Raw genomic sequence first — 24,733 nt, 5'->3', positions numbered from 1 at the left:
GGAGAAATATTTTTCTCACACTGCTCAAGAAATGTGAAAAAAGCATGAAAAATAGAGAAATCAAATTGCTTCAAAGCACTGAACCGTAAAGATTGCTTTAATTTATCAGTGGGAAGTAAAAATAAATATTGCATTGGTTGTTGTTGATTTAAAACAGCTATTCTAGACAAAGGAAGATGACTCCAATTTTTAAAGATGATGTTAACAATGACATAATTTATATTTTTAGAACAGATTTTAGATTCCTGCACCTTGCAAACGTTATGTAATTTTCTTGACAAGTGAAACATCATTTTGTGTCTTGAATATCTGAGCATATATCTCGTGGATAAATTTCTGGAAATGTTCATGATTTATAGTATTTATAGAATGTTATGGTTAATGCACTATATTTTGTGTACATGTATCAAAAAAAGCAGTCTTCACGCTGAGTGGCAGCCCAGGGCCTGTAGATTTAGCAGTTCATCGTGAAGACTGAAAAAGTGATCAATTTTGGAACATTTAGATATCAAGTCAGTCCCATATTATGCAATTTTTACCTTAAAACAATAGATCAAAGGAAAATGCTGTCAAATATGTATGAAAACATGTGAGTCACATTTGTGAGTCTTACGCTAACTGTATGAGACTTGATGTATCTGTTTTTCTTTATTGTTGTCTTGTCAATAATTGGGCATTTGGTTTCCTTGTCTTACATGTACATGTCTTATGATATGCTTAGAGCTTTTGATAAAAATGGAGGTTGTATGGCAGCACACATGTACATGTACAGTGATCTACAGTTCATGTGGACTCTGGTGGATAGTTGTCTCAGAGCCAGAGGCAATCATCTCGTGAACATCTCCTTCTTTTCAGTTTAACCATAGCAAGTTAGATGATAGTATAATATAGGCGTATCAATTTGTGAAGCATATAATTTCAGATATGGTTACTTTTAAGTACTGGCACTTGTTTGTTTTCTTAAGATTTTAAAGGGCCAAAAGTAAAGAGGGTCTTTACCATCACATGAAACAAGTGCCTGTGCTTTTGTCTTGAACCTGAAACTAAAGAATCAAATAGTTCACTTTAGTTGTTTAACCTCCTCCTTCTGGTTAATACTACAATGCATATGCAATATGACTATACTCACTTTAAAAAAAAAAACTTTGGGGTACATTTTGTGCATAGGGGACAGAAATGTCAGTTTTGTTTTGTTAATACAAGATTTGTTGCGCGGATGTTTACTCCTTCACGGGAGCACTCTATTCGAAGAAACCAAAGTGGTATTTAATCATGAAATTGATATTAGGGACCAGTAATTATTTATCTTCAGTGGGGCGGCAAAAAAGTAGTGGGTAATGAGAAAATTAGATCTGATAAAGGGGGGTCATTCTTTTTCAGGTTGCTCAAGTAAGGGGGGGGGGGGGGGTCATAATTTGTTTGGCCATATATGCATTGATCGCCATATACCATGACCATAGACTATTAATGAATAGTTGTTTGGGCCCTTTAGAGCTAACTTGTCTAGTTTAACTCTTTCACAAATGTCAAACTGTCACTATCAGTAAAACTAGTCACTTTACTTTACTATTTTACTTTACTCTTTGACGGAGCTAGTTATATTGTCAAGTGACTAATAAATATTGCCAAAAAATGTGCAAAATTAGTCAATTTTCTTATATTTTTCTGAGATGTTATAGGACTAAGAAACTAGGAATAGAGACTACAAAATTGGTTTCATAATCCTGGTTTCACCACAGCAAACATAGACTTTGCTTTTTTGAAGGGGACCCCATTTTTATGTTTCAAGATGAACTCGTATATTTTACAAACTGTTGTTTTAGGTGAACACAAAATATTCTATATAGACTTTTTCAAAGCATTTTCTTCTTATTCTTATTCCGTATCTCAAATATACCTCATGTAGAATATAAATAAATATATGAATGATTTGTTCATTGTCGAAGACCCTCCGTCTTCTACCAGAGTGGAAGGCAACAGTTTTGAAATGAATCACTTAATTTATACAAGAAATTATTGAAAGACCAGGACTGGCTTCATTTCAGCTGGGAACAGTATATATATGTTCCTGATTTCAGCATCTCTAATTTTGAATAAGACATCTGACATTCTATATGAATACAATTAAAAGTAATGCTCAGTATATCAAACAAAGTTCAAATTTTTACTCTTTAAAACTGTAAATGACAAAATCATAATCAAATACTAGTAAACAACTTAAACTCCAATTAGTGTTGAGTTTGACGAGATGGTGCATATGTAGTAAAGAGAGGAGGGTTTAACTTTTTTAACACATTTTGAAAAGGGGCAATCATATTTTATCCTTTCAAATTTAATTACATTTTGCCGCCCCCTCCCCCTGGAGATAAATAATGACCGGTCCCTTATGTAGGTGTGATAATGAAAAAAAAAAAAAAAAATGAAAGCAACACGCTTAATAATTTCTTGCGTCCGAAGCGCTTTTCTGGATTTACCTTCATCAGAAACGCTCAAAGTCAAACATTTGAAATCCGAAGATGTACAAGTAACGAAACCGTTGAAGAGCTATATGTCAAAATTACCTAAAATAAATAGCCAATTCATCTAAAGCAAACTTTGCCTGAGGGATTTGAAACCTTAATTTCTTAAGAATTTCAAAATTTATAAACGGACAATTTTAGTAAAGTTCATTGGCGGATCCAGGGGGAGGGGGGTGTCCGGGGGTTGGAACCCCTCTTTTTTGGACGATCAATGCATTTGAATGGGAGCATATAGTTGGAACCCCTCCTTTACTCTGGGTTGGGAACCCCCCTACCCCCCTTTTTAAAATGGCTGGATCCGCCACTGAAGTTTGTTCAATCATGTCAGTACCGAAATTATAGACAGTTCTCATATTTAAAAGATTTTTTTTTATATCTAAAAGTGTTAATGAACTTTGCATGTTAAGCCCCTTGTTCAGGGCTATCGGAGAAGATGCAAAGTAGCACAACATTATTAGCTCACCTGTCAGCTTAAATTCTCATTACTTGGCGTCCGTCGTCTGTCGTCCGTCGTCTTCCGTCGTCCGTCGTCCTCCGTCACTTTTACAAAAATCGAACTGCTATAGGCCAAGTTAAACCAAACTTGGCCACAATCATCATATGGTCGATTTGTCCGATGTCGCCGACAGATAATCAAGATGGCCGACATGGCTAAAAATAGAACAACAGGGATAAAATGCAATTTATCTTGCTTATTTTTTTGAAAACAGATATGAATAGAGAAAATCTGAAGAGGTCATAAATGTTTAGAACGTTGGGCTCTACATTCTATTTATTTGTGTCAAAACTGTCAGACGAATTCTTGTCATGTTGTAGGAAGTATCGCCTTTAGATGATGAATTTGTTTTATTTTTTTTTGGCTATTATCTCGAAAATTGCAATAGATCGATATAGACAGGCACTTTGAAAAACAAAAATGATCAGCAAGACAAGACTTACAAATAATTCAACACGGCCAAAATATATAAGTCACTCCTTATTAGAGGATTGTCCTATAATGACGACTTTACACATTTTTTGTTTTGTGTTTTTGCATAATATCTTAAAAACAATATCAAATAGATAAATACTTTAAATAGCAAAAATTATCAGCAGTAATAGATCTGTAGATAAGTCAACATGACCCCAATTGATAGTCGTTTCTCTATTTGAATTATTGACCTTTAAAAATGATTTTCTAATTTTTGCCTATTATCTTGAAAACTGTATTAGATAGATAGAAACATTGAATAAGACAAATGATCAGCAAGACAGGATCCACAAATAATTAAGCCATAATTTTATAGCCGAAGTCATCCGTCGACTCATCAATGGAGTTATTGTCCTTTTATGATAATTTTGTTTGTATTTTTTGCGTATTATCTTGAAATCTATAATAGGATAATCAAAACTTTATATCAGAAAATTACCAGCTGGATAAGGTTGACAGATATGTCAACATGAGCAGAAGAACCTTTATAAATTCATTTCCATTTTATGTTTGCTTTTGTATGCTTTGATTTGTTTATGATTTACCGTGCTTTCATAACAGTATAGATCATAATCTTATGCTTGCTGTGCTTTTATTACAGTATAGATCATTAAGTTATGCTTGCTGTGCTTTCTGTTTTTTTATGTCTGCCCTGTGTTTATTATATGTATGCCTGTTTAAAAATAAATCTTGAGGATACAGAGCTTACTATTTTGTACTGTTATATTCATACCAGACTTTAAATGAATCTTTTGTGTATATGAGGCAAGGGTTATAATCGAAAACTTAGACGTTTCTTCATTTTTATAACTCGTGATCGGACTTTTAAATTTAAGTGGGCTATCACTCAAAGTTGCGAATAGCGAGCTCAAATCATATTTACATCGAGTATTCATTTAAAAGTAATAAGTAAAATAATAAAAATACTGAACTCTGAACACGAAAAATTCAAAACGGAAAGTCCATGTTCAAATGTCAAAATCAAAAGATCAAACACATCAATCGAATAGACAACAACTGTCATATTCCTGACTTAGTACAGGCATTTTCTTAAGTAGAAAATGGTGGATTAAACCTGATTTTATATCTAGCTAAACCTCTCGTTTGTATGATAGTCGCATTCCATTCCACTATGTTGTCAACGATGTGTGAACAAAACAAACAGACATAATTAAGGTAGCACAATACACAGATTTTATACCTCCAATTCACCAGTTTTAAAATGCTGTAACTTTCTTTATAATGGTTGGAAATTTATAAAAGTGGTATTTATGAATAGCTAACAGATTAGTCTTTCAAATTAATGCATTTGTTAGTATTATACAACAATTATGTAATCAATTATAATGTTAACTGTGTCTACAAAATGTTACAAGAAATTTCCACTTTCAATTGAAATTAGCTTCTTCATGGATATCCCGGGAGGGTTGATTTTATCATATGTTGTTCCTAGAGCCATTATCTAAAAAAGAGTGTCTCAGATTTTGGATAGAATGTATAGATCACATTTTACACCTAATCAAATATTATCTACTTTTATGTGGTAAGGATGATTACACTAATTAGAGATTTATGAGAGAATGGAATATTTTAGCCATAATTTGAAACACCCTTTTGTAGCTCCTGTTGTTTTGATTAAGATTTCGTTAAAATTTCCTGAATAGTTATAGAGATGATAGAGCTAAATTCATTCAAGTAAACTGACCAAGATTTTGCCATTAATTGTATAATAATTGATTACATATTGATTGCATAACAAAAATATTGCATTTCTTTTTAACGATTAACCTTTTTCTGTCTATATATATACCTCCTTTATTAATTTATATGCAGTCTTTAGAAAGTAACAGCATTTTAAAGGTTGGAGATTGGACGTAAAAAAATCTTTGTATTGTGCTACATTGATAGGTGAAAATATCAAAAATAGGGGTACAGCAGTCAACGTTTTCTTGTTAAAACAAGAATGTGTCCTAAGTAAACGGAGGCCCCATCCGAACTATCATTTTCTATGTTCATTGGACCGTGAAAATGGGGTAAAACCTCTAATTTGGCATTAAAATTAGAAAGATCATATCATAAGGAACAGGTGTACTAAGTTTCAAGTTGATTGGACTTCAACTTCATCAAAAACTACCTCGACCAAAAACTTTAACCTGAAGTGGGACGAACGGACGGACAGACGGACGGACGAACGAACAGACGGAAGCACAGATCAGAAAACATAATGCCCATAAATGGGGCATAAAAATGAATTTCTATCGGTTTCTCTTCTTTTTTTCAAACTTGAGCTGGACAGTTATTTAAATCAATGATTTTCCTACAAATAAATTGTTTTTCCTTCTTTCCAAGCACTATTCATACTTTTTTTTTATATGACAAGCCTGTGAACATGGAATCTTTAATCGGTTATTGATAAGTGTTCTCAACATTTTAATTCAAGGGAAAAAAAAATACTTTACGGACAAAATTTTTTTTGTCTGGCCGTTCTGTCTGTTCTTCATGTTATCCATTTTTAATACTATGTTATGACCAATATTACTCTCTCGTCCTTATCTATGAGTGTTGCTTTTGTTACTTGAACGAAACTTAATTATTACTCTTTTGCATATCAAAACGAATGCTGACACGATTCATAAAAATCATTCATTTCTACTCTGCATTTTCAGCACACGAGGATCACGAAAAGTGAAAGACATTTTTATTTTAACAACACCATTGCGTACGAGTAGACAATCACATAGTCAGGGAAAAGGCAAACATATTGTACAGTGAACAAGAACCAATAATTATTTAATACAGTACTAATGTTCTGCGTTAACCAAAATATTTTTGCAAAATGAAATATTCATAGTAGTAAGATAAATTATACTTTTCATGTGGTTTGTGTAACTTTATTTTTTTTGGAGGTGTCCGTTAAGAATTGAAAACCAGATTTAACACTATTTTTCTTAAACCTATTTCGCCGCTCTGAACAAGAGACTGGGACAGACCTTTTGAAAGACCATCAATCTGTATTCTATTTATGATAAATGGTTGATTTTAGTTATATTAAAACAACCAATGGAACGGATAAACATATACATTCCATTTTTAGATTCGGAACACGTTAATGCTAGACATAGTACATGCGTTATAGTAGTCTCAGTTAAGACACATGCTAATTTTTGACGACTATATTTTGACTTCTAAATATCTTAAGTATGTTCTTTTTTTATTTTACGTCTCATTAATGTATATAATTATCTCTATTTATTCATTTCATTTTCCTTCAGAAACTGATTTGTTGTTCCCGAATTAAAGAATTCTGATGAAATAAATGTCCTATAGAAAACAGCCGTGACATCGTAACACAAAAAAAATGTATGGTAAAAAATCAATTATACTGCAACGTTCTTTGAACAGTAATCTATACGAATTTTATCTAAAAGTTGTTTCACCAACTAAAAAACTACAATCGCCATAAATTTCTATTCCCACTTGTTTTAGATGTTCAAACATTGTTTTCAATTAAACAAGCTTTCGCACGCATACACTGTCAAGTTTAAATTCAAACATACCAAACCCAGTACTTGATGTAATGCTCCTCATACCTACTCGTTCAATGTTTATTCTGTAGTAAATTAAAGTTTTATTAATACCAAAGATCACAAAAACTCTAAATCTTATTTGAACTACAAATCATTGACACGACAGTGTGAGGTCAATAAAGTTTATCTATACGTTAAAACAGAAGTCACAATTAGCAAAAATGCGTCAATAACCTTATTTTGTTTATCCCACCATAATTGTTTACATTCCGACCGCTATGTATAAATAAGAACCAGCTTGCTAGTGTCTTCTACATTAAGAAGTTAGGTGACGAAGGAACCATTCAAAACCGTTGAGACTAATTGCTAGTACAGTACTGTGGCATTTATTTTCATTGTCGGAAGAGTTAACTTTATTTTTGAACGAAGGAAGAAGGACCATGGAGTGCGTTTATAGTGAATCAAACTTTATCACAGAAAATATTTTACTAAAAATTGAGCATAATACATTCCTAGAGAACGTTAAACATCGTAAAATATTTTATACAGAGAAAAGAAATGTACATAAAGATGTACAGACTTCACTGGGTAAAATTGACAGAGGCAAACTTCCACATGGATCTTTAATTCTTCAAGCCTTACTTAAAGAAATAAACGGGACTCGTTATGGTCGATAGATGCATAATTACTCAAGACAATAAATATTCCTTAGAACAGTGTGCGTATGTTTATGCTCGGTATGCAGTGTACAAAACATGTGAGCCACCCATGACACCATGCTCTATTTGAAAAGGAACAATATATTTTAGTTTCTTTCGTGAGCTCTTTTGTTTTAAGTTTGACATCGTTTTAAGCCAATATGTGTTCATCATTATATGACCTTTTTTTGATAACTTTTGTTATTTGTAAATTGTTACATTTAGAATTTTTACTACTAAATATATTCAAACAAATATCGTATTGTTGTGTTTATTTTTTTACCATCGTTGCATGTAAATTCTTTAACTGTGATATTTATCTAATCAAATATATAAGTTGTTCTAGACAAAGACAGACAAGACTTTCATCTTTTGTGACAGCACAGACTGTTTTGAAGAATAAAATAACACAAATACACACGTAAATTAAAACCATAGCAAAGTTATAACAGACCACGGCCCTGCCCATACTATGGTAGCTGTGATTCCTTAATTAATTTAATTCAAATATACGACATCGTTGATAACGATGTTAACAGAGAAATTACTTGTAGTGAGCAACACAACGACTGCCAATGACTGGGAAAGTACTGAAATATCCGGATTCATCCAATTTGTTGTGTTATTGCACAATCGTTAGTTTTTGTGTTTTTTTCCCTCTTTTTGATGGAACGTTGTTTGACAGTTTGTCTTTTTTTTTGTGGTGGCAATAATGTTTTCTATTTGTTTTGATTGTTTCTGTTGACAATGGTGTTGTCTGTCTGTCTTCCATTTAATTTTATTTTGGTATCTTTTCTCGCTTTTTCCCAATGTTAAATTTTTAATGTAATTTGTTGTATTGCTTTGTCTTTGATGTAACAAAAAAGAAAAAAAACGTAAATTGCAAAATGAGAAACAATTTCTAAAGTTAAATTCTAAAAACATGTTCAAACACACAACGATAAGGATTTCAAATAAAATGTATACTTTTTATTAAAAGATACAGTTTTTCTTTCTTTCCATATTACCCTATTACTTAATAGCATATATTTCATTGACAATTTTAGGCTTTATAATTTAAAAAATGATTGTTATTCTGTACGTAAGATTCTTTTATTTAGATACCAATATGGGATCGGTATGTCAACAAGAGATAAGTTCAAACTGAAGAGTCGTTGCCGTATTTTTTTTTAATTATAACGATTGATTTTTGAAAATGTAAGTAGAGTGTGATAACCTTGACCTATCGTATATTATGTCAATATTCTGTAGTTCAATGCGATATATTTATATATTATTGTTGACTTAACTATGATACAAATCACATTTCCATTGCGGAATCCATTTAAAAGAAAACTAATACTAAGTAATTGCAAATGAACACGTTTCCACTCTTACTTGTATTTCTCTGAAAACATTCAAATTCTCAATAAAATAGCTAAATCTTATTTAATGAATACTATACTTAGGACATTTATATTTTTGGTTTAACGTAAACTGTAATGTATGAACAAAGGATAATAAAAAATCAACTGACATTCGGGAATTTCTGATCTCTATACGTACTTTGATCTATTCGTATTCGATGGACACTGTTCGTTATACAGCCTTGTTTATTTGAATCTAACAATTTAAACCAAAGCTATTTTGGTACGGAACATTAATTGAATTAATTTGAGTCCTTTTGGCCATTCGTCCAGCAAATATTTTCGTCACAGTTTTCTAAGAACTGTTTAAATTCCTTCATATTTAGTAAACAGCTCAACAGCTATTAGTTTTCTGCGCTTTCTGTTACTTTGAATTACGAGTGGAGACTATCTTTTCGAAAATGTCAGTTCTTTAATGATATGGACATCGAATAGTTACTTTACATACTTTTAAAAGCAACATTCACTTTCACCTTTGAAAACTATTTACACCACTGGGTCGATGCCACTGCTGGTGAACGTTTCGTCCCCGAGGGTATCACCCGCCCAGTAGTCAACACTTCGGTGTTGACATGAATATCAATAATGTCGTCATTTTTATAAATTTCCAGTTTTACAAAACATTAAATTTTTCGAAAAACAAAGGATTTTCTTATCCCAGGCATAGATTACCTTAGCCATATTTGACACAACTTTTTGTAATTTTGGATCCTCAATGGTCTTCAACTTTGTACGTTTTTGGCTTTATAAATATTTTGATATGAGCGTCACTGATGAGTCTTATGTAGACGAAACGTGCGTCTGGCGTACTAAATTATAATCCTGGTACCTTTGATAACTAAATATTATTTACGTATGCTAAATAAAGGCAACAGTCCTATACCGCTGTTCGAAAGTCAAAATAGATTGAGAGAAAACAAATCCGGGGTACAAACTAACACTGAGGTAAACACATCATATATAAGAGGAAAATACGAAACAACAGAAACACTGAAGTGAAACAAAAACAAAAACGACAATGCAACATATATAGAAACGAACTATAAGATAACAACTGCCATTTTCCTGACTTGGTACAGGATATTCCAATAAAAAATGGTTGGTTGAACCATAAAGAATATAGAATATTTAATATGGTAATTCAAAAGTTAGACCTCCGAGCGCAACATTCCATTAAGAACAAATATGTCAGGGAATATAAGGAGACAAATTACTTTTGAAATAATCAATGCGTCCATTTTGATCAGTGAGAGTTAATTGAACCGCATGAATATATAATGAGATGTAATATAATTGCCAATTAGATAATGAGACAACTAGTCAACTAGCCAACTATTCACCAAAGGCCAAAAAGACAAATGTGAACATTTGCAAATCTAGTGCACATGTGCTCGGTTATCAATGTTTTTCATTTTTTTCAAATTTCCTGTATGTTTATATAACATTATTAAAGGTTTTAACGTTGGCATCAATATTTGTTTGTTTTCTAGCAATGTTTAATTTACTACTAGTATCCATATACGTATCCTGAAAAATCTTATAGAAATCTAAGTCCAACCCATCTTTGAATAAAAGATAATTGAAAATATTTCTCTGTGACTTCAAATCTTACAAAGATACTAATTTTCTTTCTAAAAGAGGGACGAAAGACACAAGAGGGAGAGTCAAACTCATAGATCAAAAACAAACCTACAATGCCATGGCTAAAATAAAAAAACAAACAGACAAATAATAGTACAGAAGACACAACACAAAAAACTAAAGACTAAGCAAACCGAACCCCACAAAAAACTTGGGGTGACTCAGGTGCTCCGGAAGGGTAAGCAGATACTGCTCAATATGTGGCACCCGTAATGTTGCTCATGTTACTACAAATCCGGTTAATAGTCTAATTTGGTAGGTCACATTCGTGAAAAGGAATGGGTATTGTAGTTACGACATAAGGAACACATCCGATATCATCTGTGAAACGTGTATTCCTTAACGGTCAATCAACTCGTGATGGCGGCCGTAAAATTTACAAAGGGATGATTTCAATTAACATTTTGGAACTCTTGGTTAAAAAGCTTCCTTGTGAGTAATAACCCTCTATCAAGGAAATCATGATAGGAAATACAAGCCCGGGAATATCGTATCAATTGGGAGATATATACTCCGTATACAGGCGCTTCTAGAATATTGCTACATAGAGATGGAAAGTTCACAATTGGGAAGCTGAAATCATCTCTTTTGACGTAAAGTTTTGTTTTTAACCAACCCTCATTGTCAATTTCTAGATGTAAGTCAAGATATGAGGCAGACTCGACTGTATCTGTAGTATCCTTTATCTCTAGTTTATCTATCAGAAGAATGCCTTGATCAACGACACACTTTCTCGGCTTTCGTTTCCTTCAGGTCAAAATATTAAAATTTCCCTGCAAAAACAATGTTACTGACTAACATGTCGTTATTCAATAAAATAGACGAAGATAACTTTGTCATTCGGAAACTTCTGGTTTGATGCCTTTATTACAACGATAATTCCTCATAGACAGACTTTTTTAATTGTCACTACAAAGATTTTTAAAGTATTAAATGAAATTGAAAATTGAAATGGGGAGTGTGTCAGTTAAGGAGACAACAACCCGACCAAAGAGCGAAACACATCCGAAGGCCATCTATTGGTTCTTCTACCCAGCGAGAAAATCCCACACCTGGAGGCGCGCCTCAGGTAGCCACTAAACAAATATGTGTACTAGTTCAGTGAAAATAGACATCATTCTAAACTCCAAAACATATACTAATGTATTAAAAAAACCAAAAAAAATGAACAAAACTAACAGAGATTAGAGACTCCTGACCTAGAAAAGGCGCAAAAATGCGGCGGATAAACATGTTTTATGAGATCTCATAGTATTCTAGGTATGATTGTCGGTACAGTACGGTGCCCGGAGTACCACACTGTACTAGGTTGTTAACAAGTAATTTAAAGAGGGACAAAAGATACCAAAGGGACAGTCAAACTCATAAATCTAAAACAAACTGACAACGCCATGGCTAAAAATGAAAAAGACAAACAGAAAAACAATAGTACACACGACACAACATAGAAAACTAAAGAAAAAACAACACGAACCCCACCAAAAACTAGGGGTGATCTCAGGCGCTCCGGAAGGGTAAGCAGATCCTGCTCCACATGTGGCACCCGTCGTGTTGCTTATGTGATTACAAATCCGGTAAATAGTCTAATTCGGTAGGTCATATTCATGAAAGGGAAGGGGATTGTAGTTACGACGTAAGGAACATATCCGATATCATTTGTGAAACGGTTATTCCATAACGGTCAACCAACTCGTGATGGCGTCCGTAAAATTTACGAAGGGATGATTTCAACTTCACCATTTGGAACTCTTGGTTTAATAGCTTCCTTGTGAGCAGCAGACCTCTATCAAGAAAATCATGATAGGAAATGCAAGCACGGGAATATCGTATCAATTGGGAGATATATACCCCGTATGCAGGTGCTGCTGGAATATTACTACTTAGAAATGGAAAGTTCACAATTGGAAAGCTGAAATCATCTCTTTTGTCGTAAAGTTTTGTTTTCATTCGACCCTCATTGTCAATTTCTAGATGTAAGTCAAGATATGAAGCCGACTTAACTGTATCTGTAGTATCCTTTATCTCTAGCTCGATTGGATGGATGCGTTCCACATAGTCACCAAATTTTGAATTGTTTAGTGAAAGAACATCATCTATATAGCGGAAAGTAGAGTTAAAGGATATTGCTAACTTCTTATCTTTCTTGATGAAGCATGAAGTCAGCCTCATAATAATAAAGAAACAAGTCGGCAAGTAGAGGGGCACAGTTTGTTCCCATTGGAATGCCGACAGTCTGTTGAAAAACATGTCCTCCGAACATAACAAATATGTTGTCAATCAAGAAATCAAGCATCTTGATGATATCAGGTTCAGAGAATTTTTTGTTTGAATCAGAGTGGTTCTTTACAAAGTAGCAGTCGCGGATCCAGAGGGGGGGGGGGTTCCGGGGGTTGGAACCCCCCTTTTTTTGAACGATCAAAGCATTTGAATGGGGACATGTAATTGGAACCCCCCCTTTGTCCTGGGTTAGGAACCCCCCTTTTTAAAATGGCTGGATCCGCCCCTGCATCGGTTTTAGTTTATAACCAGGATTATGTTTTCTCTCATTCGATGTATGACTTTTGAATAGCGGTATACTACTGTTGCCTTTATTTACATTAAATATACTTCTTAATTGTAAAATGGCTTTTTGACAGCATACATTATTTTCTATCTGCTATTAACACAAGCTTAAAGAAAACTTTCTCAAGTTGTGGTCTTTTGAAAGACCCCGTACAAACTCAGTAATATAACAGTTTTTTTTGTTGTTATTCGGTTGGTTGATAAAGTTTGATTGTTTTTTAGTTTTATGGATCCTAATTTTTTAATTAACCTTGCAGTTCGGTAATTTTGTTTATACCTATCTGAAAGACGCTGTTTCCTGAGATTATGTGTGGATATTACAGAACATGTAATGCGAATTGATTCGAGAATATCTATTTACTCCTCGATTTTCAAACAATTCAATATCGAGACAAAATGAATCATGATGACAAAGATGCGGATTAGGGAGTAGCCCTATTGTTTAGTGAAAAGAAACAGAAAGAAAAGCCATCGATTTAAAGATTAACAAACAAGAACTTAACTAAAAAAGACACACAAAGATAAACAAAAGGTCAACAAAGGAATACTAGCGTTTATACAAAATGAAGTGAACACAAGTGAAATAAGTCAAAACCTATTGTATGGCATGTTAATTGATTATCTTCGCAATAGGAAATAAGGAAAAAGAGAATGGTGTTGTGACATGGACAAAATACAACATATGCATGGTTACCTGTGGTAGATACTTTCGAGATTAACACATCCACAGGTAGAACAAAAAGAGGTAGGGTAAAGCATCCCAGAAGTTATTTTACATCAGCACCATTATAAAATTATATTTCACTTTTTCATAATAAAGATTACAGTAATCAGCTACTCATGTTTTGTTTTTAACCTTAACAGAATAAAGTCGTAGTTTTGATTTTGTAATAGACGACAATCTTGAAAAATGGTTTTGCACGTATATTTCATTTTTCTAGTTAAAAAGTTGAAAAATTGTGTGTCTGAAGACATTAATAACTTTGAATCTCATAGAATTTTGATGTTTGTTATGGTCAGTTCGATAATTTGTTTGTTAAATTGTTTATAATTTGAAATAATTATTTGAAATTGCTACGAATATATCTAGATATTTTTAGTTATGTACTTCAATCAATTTCTATTACATTACAAATCATAATCTTGTTAAAACCTAAAAGTAGATGTACGAAACTGGGATATTCTGAATTCAAGTAAAGATGGAAACATTCATCAATTTCCAAATACAAATTAGATTATATAGGACATTCCCAGATTTGTAAGCTTTAATACTGCATCAGCAGTAACGCTAATAAAACAGGAAGAAATAAACTTACACCTTAGAAAACCAATTTGAGAAGCCATTCTTCTGAACAGATGAAAGGAAAGGCAGACAGGACTATAATTCTACAGATGCATTGCTTTCGCTCGCCGTTACTGTATCTCTTTCTGCAAACAGAAATACAAAATATTCAGACATAACTTGTCAGTACTGGTTTCCCTCAACAACTTTGTATTATGTTAACTAATATCAACATCACTTTCTAGTGTATTTTGATCACAGAAAGTCGTTTGCTCTGTATGGCCCTTTATAAATCCATTGTGGTTTTTTTTCTATTCAGTTATAGAAAATTGAAGCTGTTATCTTATAATTCGTTTCTGTGTGTGTGTTGTATTGTCGTTTGTTTTGTTGTGTCCATCGCAGGCGCGGATCCAGAGGGGGGGTTCCGGGGGTTGGAACCCCCCCTTTTTTTGAACGATCAATGCATTTGAATGGGGACATGTAATTGGAACCCCCCCCTTTGTCCTGGGTTAGGAACCCCCCTTTTTAAAATGGCTGGATCCGCCCCTGAGTAGGATTTGTCCCTCTTAATATTGGTCTGTTAGGTATTTGAGAAATTTTTTTTTGTCAAAACATAGCTCTACATCTTTTATATAAGCTTTGGATTTTACATATTTTGGCCACGATCATCACTGAAGAGACATTATTTGTCGAAATGCGCATCTGGTGCAGAAACATTGATACCGTTAATGTTAATGTTATTGGTAATATTGTAATATTTTTCTAGTAATTCAAAATGTTATACCTGATGCCTTTTGTTATCTATTATTCATGTTTTTCTTTGCCTAATACGTTCTCCTATTAATTTGTATTGAAGTCCTGTATTATTATGTTGTCATTTTAATGTTAAATTTAACAATGCCATTAAAGTGCGAGGTTTGGCATGCCTCAAAACCAGGTTCAACCCACCATTTTTTTCTTTAAAAATGTCCTGTACCAAATAAGGAAAATGGCCATTGTTATATCATAGTTCGTTTCTGTGTGTGTAACATTTTTACGTTGTGTTTCCGTTTGTGTCGTTTGTTTTCTCCTATATTTGAGTGTGAATTCACATTACTATAAGACGTGACACGGTAGTTTTCTATCCCAAATATATGTATTTGGTTTTGATGTTATATTGGTTATTCTCATCGAATTTTGTCTAATGCTTAGTCCGTTGCTATGTGTGTTACATTTGAAGGTTGTGTCGTTGTTCTCCTCTTATATTTAATGCGTTTCCCTCAGTTTTAGTTTGTTTCCCCGATTTTGTTTTTTGTCCACAGATTTACGATTTTTAAACAGCGGTATACTACTGTTGCCTTTATTTATACCTAAATTATAATTATTTCATACAAATTTTGTACTTTCGTCAACACAATGTTCAAACATACTAAGCCCACGAATGTTTGATTTGTAGTAAATTAAAACTTTCATTCAAGATTACAAACACTCGATCCCGTATTTAAATTAGAAGCTACTGACATCATACTGAAAGGTCGAGCTTTTGAACCATTTCAATGAAAATCGTCATTCATTTCCGTTTTTCTACTTGAATACCAAACAACTAATGAACACCATAATCTAAAGGCCAAGTTCACCACTAACATTGTCCACGCACCAGTCTGTCTTAGTTAGGATTTTATGCTACTCAATTTTATTTTTGTATTAATTTGTTTGTTAAAATCCAGCTTCTTGTTTCATTCATATTTATGATCTCCCAACAATGATGCAAAAAGAATATGGTTTTTAAATAATTGTTTGTTTTCTTGTTTTTTTAAGGTTTTGGTTTGATACATATACATTGAATGTCTTTCATTTTTATCCCTTTCTTAGTTTTTAACCATATTCGTTTCTACTAATATTAAATACTTTCCAGATGACACCTTTACAAATGAAGAAATTTATACAAACTTAGACATTCCACATGTGAAAGGATCTTTTTCATAAAAGTTTGTTAGACCCCCTCCAAAATTAAATCTCGCAGGGGTGAAGTAACAAAAGGTACATACAAGAAAAAGCGATGATATCAGTACAGGAAATCTCTTATTAAATCCACTAAATCGAGAGAAAAAAACAAATATAGCATGTTCTTGTCTTAATCTTTTACTAAGACGAAATTTTTTGATTCGTTAATTGCAGTCAGTTCGAGTTAATTTAGTCAAATATGCTCATAATCTTTGCAGATACATTTATGAATTATAAAACAAACAATTTGATTCCATTTAACAAAATAACCAAACTCCGAGAAAGATCATAATGGAAAGTCTCAATAAAATGGCAAAATCATAATCCCAAACACATCAAACGAATTGATAACAACTATCATATTCCTGACACAAATCCTTCTTGTACAGGTTATAGGTACACCAATGATATACATTATTATTTTTTTTTATCTATAAGTAGGATATGAAAATCGAAATGAAAAATCGTCATTATACTTTTGAACGGTCTTTTTATATTAAATGAGTATCTGTTAATATCAAAATGAAATGAAGACGTATATTACACAAAATTTTAATTCAGTAAATACCATCAATGCTTAAATTATTTTCTTTCAAAAAAATGTCTTCAGTAACATATATTTTCATTGTTTATGAATCATTTGTAACACAATGAGTATCACTGCTATTCTACATATCTGTGTCTACAGTAGACAATTTTGTATCGGTCGAGACAGAGTAAACTGTTGTTTTGTGGAATTTTCTAAGGAATGCGGAATGACAATTTGTGCATGTGTAAATATGTCGACAAGGAGAGATGACTAACTGGAATATTTTCCTTCTGATATCTGGGGACAAGAAAGCATATAATATCGGGTTAATGCAGTTATTAAGCAAGAGCAATAATCCACTGAGAGTTTGGGGTATGTAGCCGACTTCATAACCAGAAAAAACTTGCAAAAGTCTAAATATATGCCATGGCAACGGAAAAAACATAAACGTCAAAATAATTGTCAAAACTATTTTTTCCATTTTTTTAACATGTTTATCTACATTTCCAAACTGATTCCTTTTCATGGACACTAATTTTAGTGTGTGGAAAATAATTATAATGATTAAAGGAACACTATACATTTCCATAAAAAAAACTATGGTCGACACAGTATCGTGAAGCGCACTGGTGCTTTTCCATACAGAACTAACTATTGCAATCAACAACACTATTACTAATGTCAGCACGACAACACATTTCCTTAGAATAAGTTTAGACGTCAAAGGGAATGCGATAATGATGTATCGAAATATTGATAACGTTGCAACTAGCAATACAGACACTAAATACGATATATCAAGTAAATATCCTAAAAATATTGTTAGCATTTGATACCAAATAGTATTAATGCACTGCACAAAATTTCGAAAATCATTTTCAATGTTCATAAATCCTATTAATAATACTTCCCACAAAAATGCTGAAAAGCAATAAAGAAAATCTGCAAAAGCAATAAGACAAATCGTAGCAAATGTTACACTGTGCAAGGACTTGTTGACTACTATAACTAGAAAGGTCAATCCATTTCCTATGACACCTGTCAGCATGATTGTCAGTTTTATCCATTCTACGATTTCAAGATTCCATGTGCATCTAGGGTTATTCGCAAATGGAGTGGTTGAAGAATTTGAAAACATTGTATCATTTTGCATTTCAGTAGTGAATTCTGAACTCTCATTGCCAGTTAACATTTTGGCATCTAAATGTACAAATGGACATATATATGAGAGCTTTATATACCCCTGAATAATTTAATGAGTTTATTTTGAATCAGATACCATTATCCCACAAGGACATCAGCATTTATTGTGATTAATAAATGAGACAAACACAAATCAGACATAAACAGTCTATTTGATTAAAGTTTTATACCTGTTAATGAGAAGGTGATATTCCAATCAGGCTATTTTGTAGAAAAGATAAGAAACACATAGCCCATGGGGAAATTAGAACGAACATGAAACAATGTTTTAAATGGATAATCCTTTAAAAATCCCCCAAGTTTGGTTCAACTGGATTTACCTATCTTTTTTGTATGTACTTTCTATTTGAAATCTCCTCAATTATTATTTTCATATCCTTGGCTTTTAAATTGTATGCTTTGAATTTTCCTTAAGAATATCAATCCCTATAACAAATTCCAGACGCATACTGAATCTTCATTTTAGCACTAAGTCGATACCGTTGCTGATGGACTACATTAGATACTTTATTAGTTCCTCCATTTTACCCGAATATCTTTATCGATAAGATATAAGAATATGATATTGAGCAGTTGTTGTATATTTGAAGTTTGTCTTTTTTTGTCTCGATTGACGAAGTCAAAAAGCGAAACATATTGTAACGAAATGCGGGTCCCTTGAAATGGAACTTGTTTTCCCTAAAATTGTGTGATGATGTTGTTAAAACCTTACCGTTAATTGCCTGTTTTTATTATATATTTCTAGCATAACTATTGTAACGTGTTCGCAAACCGGTGAGAACCTTTCTAACCAACCAAACCAACCACCAGACCAGACAGACACCAACAACGAACCAAAAGAATTTACAGGAAATATGAAGGCTCAGAATACATGAAATAATTATTAATACTGCTACTGCATACTGCATATCACACAAATATAGTTTCTAGGTCAGCGTAGTCTCCTTTTTATGTGTGTGTGTGAGACGGATGGATTTTTATATGTAATGTAATCAAGTATCAGCTCAGTCTTTAGTTTGATGTTTTGAATGGAAACACAAAATAGTTTCAAGTGTATAATAACTTTTATTCACCAGACGATAATATTAAAAACAACTGGAACGTGGAATAACAGCAATAAATCTCTTAAAACAACAATCAACAATTAACAAAAGTCCGTATAGATTAGACGGACATAAGATAAAACTCTAAAATAGCTACACCGAAAATCAACATTCAGGAAACACAGATTATATCAGCAACTCTCCATATAAATACATGTAAAATAGTACACAAATAAATAAATCTCAATTTCCGTAACCTTCTTTCTATATCATGAAAATATATTAACAGCAACACTGAGTATTTAAAACAGACGGATACTTTTGCCGACTTTACGCACCTTTCCCCTATTCAAAGTTGAAATGCATTATCAAACTTTATTCTCAAAACTTATAATATTTAGAAAACAAGAAAACTATTAAATTTCTGCCTCCGTTAAAAACTGGAAACTGGAACAATTAAATGAACTGCATAAATAATTATATTGCATATATATTGCAACATTCTGGAACTTAAACTGCTGCTTTAGAAAAACTGTACCTTGAAATTTATGAGACACGTAAATAAAGCTGCTAGCCGGCGGTAGGGACAAGCTGGAACTGACGTAAAATACTATGAATCTTACGCTAGTGTTGTTATTTCGCGTGAGAGAAATTCCAAATATGGGTGAAATCAATGACCAAATAAGGAATCTTCCTTATAAGGTACATATCTTTGCACTAAACGTCTGATCAAATGACGTCATTACAGCCCTATTACTGTGAAAAGATGCGCAACGTCGGTGCAAAAATAGTTCATAAGAACTTATTACAATAATCAGAATAAAACTCTCTTCTACATAAACCTTACATAAAATACTCTAACATTTATCTCTATTTTGAAAAACATATAAAAATATAACTACAACATGTCCAGAACAGTCTACAAATTATACGATTTCTATTGTCACTATATTTATAATAATACTCGTGACTTCCGATAAAAGCGAAAGTGAAAGTAACGTACAATTAATCAATAGCTGCCGGTAAGAAAACACACGTTTTCTATCATTCTGGAACATACAAGATTAAAACGATTAAACTATATCAGGTAATAATGAAATAAAATACACACATTTACTGCTTTAATAAAATAATACAAAGTACGGTTGTCAGAACTATAGCCAAAACTATGTAGACAATATCAATAAAAATTTAGGCACTGTTATCTGTCAAAAACGTCACATTACCCCCTCCTTACAAAAAGAGGTCGCCTCGACCGCGGGTTATACACAACCAAATACGGTAACTGGTAACTATCGCTACCTGATTTCACATACATAATATACATTCACATAGTAACTAACATTATGACTATAGCAATAATAAACCAACACTTTTTAAACATCGAAGTTGTAATATGTTTCCAATATACATGATATAAAATATTATATACACAAATTAACCCTTAATAATTTTAACAACCCATGTACATGTTAACTACATTTTTCTTTATTATTCCCTCCCCTGTTTTAAATTTAGTTTTACAATTCCGAACAATTATAAATATAATAAGTATACATTAAGTCTATAGTGGTTTCATGATAACATATCACTACTAGAGAGTCCACAAAATATCTTCTTTGTCAGTATTATCTATATGTAGACGAGATCTTGGAATTAAAGTTCTTGTGACTAACGTACAAATATACAATGTACTGGTAGACAAATCAAATAAACATGTACCTAGGCTTTCATTACACACTTTCATATTTTGATAAAGTTATTACTAAAACCATTACATTTCTATAATATGAACTACACTTAAACATTTGAATATTAAATTCTAAACTTCTATTTTTAAAATACCATTTATAAAAAACGAACCACATATCTTTACCTTACCAAAAGTTACTAGATAATTGTAAGCTTGGCCTACAACCAACACCAATCTTGCAATTACTGGTGAGCAAGATACTGACTACACAGGAGACATATCAGGAACTAAACAGGATACAGTTGACACGGGAGACATGACAGGAACTAAACAGGATACATACAAATAGTTATCAAAAGTACCAGGACTATAATTTTATACGCCAGACGCGCGTTTCGTCTACATAAGACTCATCAGTGACGCTCAGATCAAAATAGTTAAAAAGCCAAACAAATACAAAGTTGAAGAGCATTGAGGACCCAAAATTCCAAAAAGTTGTGCCAAATACGGCTAAGGTAATCTACTCCTGGGGTAAGAAAATCCTTAGTTTTTCGAAGAATTCAAAGTTTTGTAAACAGAAAATTTATAAAAATGACCATATAATTGATATTCATGTCAACACCGAAGTGCTGACTACTGGGCTGGTGATACCCTCGGGGACGAAACGTCCACCAGCAGTGGCATCGACCCAGTGGTGTAAATAGTTATCAAAAGTACCAGGACTATAATTTTATACGCCAGACGCGCGTTTCGTCTACATAAGACTCATCAGTGACGCTCAGATCAAAATAGTTAAAAAGCCAAACAAATACAAAGTTGAAGAGCATTGAGGACCCAAAATTCCAAAAAGTTGTGCCAAATACGGCTAAGGTAATCTACTCCTGGGGTAAGAAAATCCTTAAAATAATACAAAGTACGGTTGTCAGAACTATAGCCAAAACTATGTAGACAATATCAATAAAAATTTAGGCACTGTTATCTGTCAAAAACGTCACATTACCCCCTCCTTACAAAAAGAGGTCGCCTCGACCGCGGGTTATACACAACCAAATACGGTAACTGGTAACTATCGCTACCTGATTTCACATACATAATATACATTCACATAGTAACTAACATTATGACTATAGCAATAATAAACCAACACTTTTTAAACATCGAAGTTGTAATATGTTTCCAATATACATGATATAAAATATTATATACACAAATTAACCCTTAATAATTTTAACAACCCATGTACATGTTAACTACATTTTTCTTTATTATTCCCTCCCCTGTTTTAAATTTAGTTTTACAATTCCGAACAATTATAAATATAATAAGTATACATTAAGTCTATAGTGGTTTCATGATAACATATCACTACTAGAGAGTCCACAAAATATCTTCTTTGTCAGTATTATCTATATGTAGACGAGATCTTGGAATTAAAGTTCTTGTGACTAACGTACAAATATACAATGTACTGGTAGACAAATCAAATAAACATGTACCTAGGCTTTCATTACACACTTTCATATTTTGATAAAGTTATTACTAAAACCATTACATTTCTATAATATGAACTACACTTAAACATTTGAATATTAAATTCTAAACTTCTATTTTTAAAATACCATTTATAAAAAACGAACCACATATCTTTACCTTACCAAAAGTTACTAGATAATTGTAAGCTTGGCCTACAACCAACACCAATCTTGCAATTACTGGTGAGCAAGATACTGACTACACAGGAGACATATCAGGAACTAAACAGGATACAGTTGACACGGGAGACATGACAGGAACTAAACAGGATACATACAAATAGTTATCAAAAGTACCAGGACTATAATTTTATACGCCAGACGCGCGTTTCGTCTACATAAGACTCATCAGTGACGCTCAGATCAAAATAGTTAAAAAGCCAAACAAATACAAAGTTGAAGAGCATTGAGGACCCAAAATTCCAAAAAGTTGTGCCAAATACGGCTAAGGTAATCTACTCCTGGGGTAAGAAAATCCTTAGTTTTTCGAAGAATTCAAAGTTTTGTAAACAGAAAATTTATAAAAATGACCATATAATTGATATTCATGTCAACACCGAAGTGCTGACTACTGGGCTGGTGATACCCTCGGGGACGAAACGTCCACCAGCAGTGGCATCGACCCAGTGGTGTAAATAGTTATCAAAAGTACCAGGACTATAATTTTATACGCCAGACGCGCGTTTCGTCTACATAAGACTCATCAGTGACGCTCAGATCAAAATAGTTAAAAAGCCAAACAAATACAAAGTTGAAGAGCATTGAGGACCCAAAATTCCAAAAAGTTGTGCCAAATACGGCTAAGGTAATCTACTCCTGGGGTAAGAAAATCCTTAGTTTTTCGAAAAATTCAAAGTTTTGTAAACAGAAAATTTATAAAAATGACCATATAATTGATATTCATGTCAACACCGAAGTGCTGACTACTGGGCTGGTGATACCCTCGGGGACGAAACGTCCACCAGCAGTGGCATCGACCCAGTGGTGTAAATAGTTATCAAAAGTACCAGGACTATAATTTTATACGCCAGACGCGCGTTTCGTCTACATAAGACTCATCAGTGACGCTCAGATCAAAATAGTTAAAAAGCCAAACAAATACAAAGTTGAAGAGCATTGAGGACCCAAAATTCCAAAAAGTTGTGCCAAATACGGCTAAGGTAATCTACTCCTGGGGTAAGAAAATCCTTAGTTTTTCGAAAAATTCAAAGTTTTGTAAACAGAAAATTTATAAAAATGACCATATAATTGATATTCATGTCAACACCGAAGTGCTGACTACTGGGCTGGTGATACCCTCGGGGACGAAACGTCCACCAGCAGTGGCATCGACCCAGTGGTGTAAATAGTTATCAAAAGTACCAGGACTATAATTTTATACGCCAGACGCGCGTTTCGTCTACATAAGACTCATCAAATGACAGGAACTAAACAGGATACATACAAATGACAGGAACTAAACAGGATACAGTTGACCCGGGAGACATGACAGGAACTAAACAGGATACATACAAATGACAGGAACTAAACAGGATACAGTTGACACGGGAGACATGACAGGAACTAAACAGGATACAGTCGACAAGAGAGACATGACGATAACTGGACAGGATACATACATGACAGGAACAAAACAGAATACAGTTGACACGGGAGACACATGACAAGAACTGAACAGGATACAGTCGACACGAGATACATAACAGGATACAGACGGAACATCGGCAAACCTACCCATTTTGTTTATTTCACCTTCATGAGAGCAAATAGAACCTACATACTCGTACACAGCTGCAATCATATTGTTTTCTGTAAAACTTGCTTACTTATATATCAATAAGTCTCAGAGGAACAAAACCATTTTTCGATTTAGCTATAGTACGAGCTACCAGTAGACCCTGTTCTATGAGAACAAGACAATCATTAAATGAATCCGTCTCTTAAAAAGATATAATTACGATTTCAGAATCCGCTGGAACAAAAACCTTTTCAGCAACTCCGATTCTGCAAACCTACTGCTCTGCACTTTCGCTATTATATTTAATTGACTTGCTTCCGACACGTAAAATTTCACTTTCAAGTTTAAACTACATTTATGCTTTGACCGGACAAAATTATATAAAAATCAAATCTTTATATTACTGG

At 33.1% G+C, this 24,733-nt stretch overlaps 1 protein-coding gene across 1 annotated transcript in view; it reads right to left on the bottom strand.

Annotated features, from left to right (window-relative positions):
• Window positions 1-1,181, bottom strand: part of LOC139495342 (DIS3-like exonuclease 1) — a 37,901-nt gene extending 36,720 nt beyond the window's left edge. The window contains exon 1 of the mRNA XM_071283649.1: window positions 1,130-1,181. The gene's annotated coding sequence lies outside the window, so the exon portion shown is untranslated. The remainder of the gene's footprint in view (window positions 1-1,129) is intronic.
• Window positions 1,182-24,733: the final 23,552 nt, after the last annotated feature.

The sequence above is a fragment of the Mytilus edulis genome, chromosome 1 (genome assembly GCF_963676685.1).
Source record: "Mytilus edulis chromosome 1, xbMytEdul2.2, whole genome shotgun sequence".
In the NCBI taxonomy this organism is placed as follows: domain Eukaryota; kingdom Metazoa; phylum Mollusca; class Bivalvia; order Mytilida; family Mytilidae; genus Mytilus; species Mytilus edulis.
The sequence above is the reverse complement of the archived record's forward strand: the minus strand, read 5'-3'. Positions and strand labels throughout refer to the sequence as shown.